This window comes from Coregonus clupeaformis, chromosome 8 (genome assembly GCF_020615455.1).
Source record: "Coregonus clupeaformis isolate EN_2021a chromosome 8, ASM2061545v1, whole genome shotgun sequence".
Taxonomy (NCBI): domain Eukaryota; kingdom Metazoa; phylum Chordata; class Actinopteri; order Salmoniformes; family Salmonidae; genus Coregonus; species Coregonus clupeaformis.
Window position 1 is genome coordinate 6,845,013 of NC_059199.1, and position 4,801 is coordinate 6,849,813.

General features: G+C 43.6%; 1 long non-coding RNA gene across 1 annotated transcript in view; it reads left to right on the plus strand.

Moving 5' to 3' along the window:
• Nucleotides 1–2,379: 2,379 nt before the first annotated feature.
• The window catches only part of LOC121571007, a 5,286-nt gene continuing 2,864 nt past the window's right edge, over nt 2,380–4,801 (plus strand). Inside the window, exons 1-2 of the long non-coding RNA XR_006661295.1 lie at nt 2,380–2,462; nt 2,704–2,743. This is a non-coding gene — a long non-coding RNA (uncharacterized LOC121571007). The remainder of the gene's footprint in view (nt 2,463–2,703; nt 2,744–4,801) is intronic.

Sequence of the window (4,801 nt, forward strand, 5' to 3'; positions counted from 1 at the left end):
TCTCTCTCTTTCTCTGTCTCTCTTTCTCTGTGTCTCTCTCTCTCTCTCTTTCTCTCTCTCTCTCTCTCTCTCTCTCTCTCTCTCTCTCTCTCTCTCTCTCTCTCTCTCTCTCTCTCTCTCTCTCTCTCTCTCTCTCTCTCTCTCTCTCTCTCTCTCTCTCTCTCTCTCTCTCTCTCTCTCTCTCTCTCTCTCTCTCTCTCTCTCTCTCTCTCTATACAGTTGAAGTCGGAAGTTTACAAACTCAGTTTTTCACAATTCCTGACATTTAATCCTAGTAAAAATTCCCTGTTTTAGGTCAGTTAGGATCATATTTCAGCTTTTATTTCTTTCATCACTTTCCCAGTGGGTCAGAAGTTTACATACACTCAATTAGTATTTGATAGCATTGCCTTTCAATTGTTTAACTTGGATCAAACGTTTCGGGTAGCCTTCCACAAGCTTCCCACAATAAGCTGGGTGAATTTTGGCCCATTCCTCCTGACAGAGCTGGTGTAAGTGAGTCAGGTTTGTAGGCCTCCTTGCTCGCACATGCTTTTTCAGTTCTGCCCACACATTTTCTATAGGATTGGAGGTCAGGGCTTTGTGATGGCCACTCCAATACCTTGACTTTGTTGTCCTTAAGCCATTTTGCCACAACTTTGGAAGTATGCTTGGGGTCATTGTCCATTTGGAAGACCCATTTGCGACCAAGCTTTAACTTCCTAACTGATGTCTTGAGATGTTGCTTTAATATATCCACATATTTTTCCTTCCTCATGATGCCATCTATTTTGTGAAGTGCACCAGTCCCTCCTGCAACAAAGCACCCCCACAGCATGATGCTGCCACCCCCGTGCTTCACGGTTGGGATGGTGTTCTTCGGCTTGCATGCAACACCCTTTTTCCTCCAAACATAACGATGGTCATTATGGCCAAACAGTTCAATTTTTGTTTCATCAGACCAGAGGACATTTCTCCAAGAAGTACGATCTTTGTCCCCATGTGCAGTTGCAAACCGTAGTCTGGCTTTTTTATGGCGGTTTTGGAGCAGTGGCTTCTTCCTTGCTGAGCATCCTTTCAGGTTATGTCGGAATAGGACTCGTTTTGCTGTGGATATAGATACTTTTGTACCTGTTTCCTCCAGCATCTTCACAAGGTCCTTTGCTGTTGTTCTGGGATTGATTTGCACTTTTCTCACCAAAGTACGTTAATCTCTAGGAGACAGAACGGGTCTCCTTCCTGAGCGGTATGACAGCTGCGTGGTCCCTTGGTGTTTATACTTGCGTACTATTGTTTGTACAGGTGAACGTGGTACCTTCAGGCGTTTGGAAATTTCTCCCAAGGATGAACCAGACTTGTGGAGGTCTACCATTTTTTTTTCTGAGGTCTTGGCTGATTTCTTTTGATTTTCCCATGATGTCAAGCAAAGAGGCACTGAGTTTGAAGGGAGGCCTTGAAATACATCTACAGGTACACCTCCAATTGATTCAAATGATGTCAATTAGCCTATCAGAAGCTTCTAAAGCCATGACATCATTTTCTGGAATTTTCCAAGCTGTTTAAAGGCACAGTCAACTTAGTGTATGTAAACTTCTGACCCACTGGAATTGTGATACAGTGAATTGTAAGTGAAATAATCTGTAAACAATTGTTGGAAAAATTACTTGTGTCATACACAAAGTAGATGTTCTAACCGACTTGCCAAAACTATAGTTTGTTAACAAGAAATTTGTGGAGTGGTTGAAAAACAAGTTTTAATGACTCCAACCTTAGCAGACCCAAAGTGAGTCAAAAGCTTTTTTGAAATCAACAAAACATGAGAAGACTTTTGTTTTGTTTTGTGTGTTTATCAATTAGGGTGTGCAGGGTGAATACGTGGTCTGTCATACGGTAATTTGGTAAAAAGCCAATTTGACATTTGCTCAGGATATTGGTTCACTGAGGAAATGTAGGAGTCTGCTGTTAATGATAATGCAGAGGATCTTCCCAAGGTTAGTGTTGACTCATATCCCACGGTAGTTATTTGGTTAGAATTTGTTTCCACTTTTGTGGATTGGGGTGATCCGTCCTTAGTTCCAAATATTGGGGAAGAGTTGAGGATGATGTTAAAGAGTTTAAGTATAGCCAATTAGAATTTGTGGTCTGTATATTTTATCATTTAATTGAGGATACCATCAACACCACAGGCCTTTTTGGGTTGAAGGGTTTGTGTTTTGTCCTGCAGTTCATTCAATGTAATTGGAGAATCCAGTAGGTTCTGGTAGTCTTTAATAGCTGACTCTAAGATGTTCTCCTCTCTCTCTCTCTCTCTCTCTCTCTCTCTCTCTCTCTCTCTCTCTCTCTCTCTCTCTCTCTCTCTCTCTCTCTCTCTCTCTCTCTCTCTCTCTCTCTCTCTCTCTCTCTCTGTCTGTCTCTCAGGTCCATTCATCGTCTACATGTTGAGAGACATTGATATCCTGGAAGACTGGGCAGCTATCAAGAAGGTACACATCTGAATATTATGTTGACGTCCCCTCTTCTATCACATCTTTATCAATATCATTCACTACTAATATGATCAATGATCAGTACAGTGTGTGTGTGTGTGTGTGTGGTGTGTGTGTGTGTGTGTGTGTGTGTGTGTGTGTGTGTGTGTGTGTGTGTGTGTGTGTGTGTGTGTGTGTGTGTGTGTGTGTGTGTGTGTGTGTGTGTATCAGAACTGAGGGAACTCTGTCTGTCTTTCAGGCTAAAGCAGCACTGACGCCGCTAAAGAAAAAAACAGACAGTAAGTTTGTGTGTGTGAGAGAGAGAGAGAGAGAGAGAGAGAGAGAGAGAGAGACAGAGAGAGAGAGAGAGAGAGAGAGAGAGAGAGAGAGAGAGACAGAGAGAGAGAGAGAGAGAGAGAGAGAGAGAGAGAGAGAGAGAGAGAGAGAGAGAGAGAGAGAGAGAGAGAGAGAGAGAGAGAGAGAGAGAGAGAGAGAGAGAGAGAGAGAGAGAGAGAGAGAGAGAGAGAGACAGAGAGAGAGAGAGAGAGAGAGAGAGAGAGAGAGAGAGAGACAGAGAGAGAGACAGAGAGAGAGAGAGAGAGAGACAGAGAGAGAGAGAGAGAGAGAGAGAGAGAGAGAGAGAGAGAGAGAGAGAGAGAGAGAGAGAGAGAGAGAGAGAGAGAAAGACAGAGAGAGATGTGAGTGATAAATATGTCAGTGTGTGTGTGAGAGAGAGAGAGAGAGAAAGACAGAGAGAGATGTGAGTGATAAATATGTCAGTGTGTGTGTGAGAGAGAGCGTAATATGTGAGTGTCTGTGTGAGAGAGAGCGTAATATGTGAGTGTGTGTGTGAGAGAGCGTAATATGTGAGTGTGTGTGTGAGAGAGCGTAATATGTGAGTGTGTGTGTGAGAGAGAGCATAATATGTGAGTGTGTGTGAGAGAGAGAGCGTAATATGTGAGTGTGTGTGTGAGAGAGAGAGCGTAATATGTGAGTGTTTGTGTGAGAGACAGAGAGAGCGCGTAATATGTGAGTGTGTGTGTTAGAGAGAGAGAGCGTAATATGTGAGTGTTTGTGTGAGAGAGAGCGTAATATGTGAGTGTGTGTGGAGAGAGAGAGCGTAATATGTGAGTGTGTGTGAGAGAGAGCGTAATATGTGAGTGTGTGTGAGAGAGAGAGCGTAATATGTGAGTGTGTGTGTGAGAGCGTAATATGTGAGTGTGTGTGAGAGAGAGAGAGCGTAATATGTGAGTGTGTGTTAGAGAGAGAGAGCATAATATGTGAGTGTGTGTGTGAGAGAGAGCGTAATATGTGAGTGTGTGTGAGAGAGCGTAATATGTGAGTGTGTGAGAGAGAGAGCGTAATATGTGAGTGTGTGAGAGAGAGAGCGTAATATGTGAGTGTGTGTGAGAGAGAGCGTAATATGTGAGTGTGTGTGAGAGAGAGAGAGCGTAATATGTGAGTGTGTGTGAGAGAGAGCGTAATATGTGAGTGTGTGTGAGAGAGAGAGCGTAATATGTGAGTGTGTGTGTGAGAGAGAGCGTAATATGTGAGTGTGTGTGTGAGAGAGCGTAATATGTGAGAGTGTGTGTGAGAGAGAGCGTAATATGTGAGTGTGTGTGTGAGAGAGAACGTAATATGTGAGTGTGTGTTTGAGAGAGAGCGTAATATGTGAGAGTGTGTGTGAGAGAGAGCGTAATATGTGAGTGTGTGTGTGAGAGAGCGTAATATGTGAGTGTGTGTGTGAGAGAGAGAGCGTAATATGTGAGTGTGTGTGTGAGAGAGAGCGTAATATGTGAGTGTGTGTGTGTGAGAGAGAGAGCGTAATATGTGAGTGTGTGTGTGAGAGAGAGCGTAATATGTGAGTGTGTGTGAGAGAGAGCGTAATATGTGAGTGTGTGTGTGAGAGAGAGCGTAATATGTGAGTGTGTGTGTGAGAGAGAGCGTAATATGTGAGTGTGTGTGTGAGAGAGAGCGTAATATGTGAGTGTGTGTGTGAGAGAGAGAGAGCGTAATATGTGAGTGTGTGTGTGAGAGCGTAATATGTGAGTGTGTGTGTGAGAGAGAGCGTAATATGTGAGTGTGTGTGTGAGAGAGAGCGTAATATGTGTGTGTGTGTGAGAGAGCGTAATATGTGAGTGTGTGTGTGAGAGAGAGCGTAATATGTGAGAGTGTGTGAGAGAGAGCGTAATATGTGAGTGTGTGTGTGAGAGAGAGCGTAATATGTGAGTGTGTGTGTGAGAGAGAACGTATGTGAGAGTGTGTGTGAGAGAGAGCGTAATATGTGAGTGTGTGTGTGAGAGAGAGAGCGTAATATGTGAGTGTGTGTGTGAGAGAGAGCGTAATATGTGAGTGTG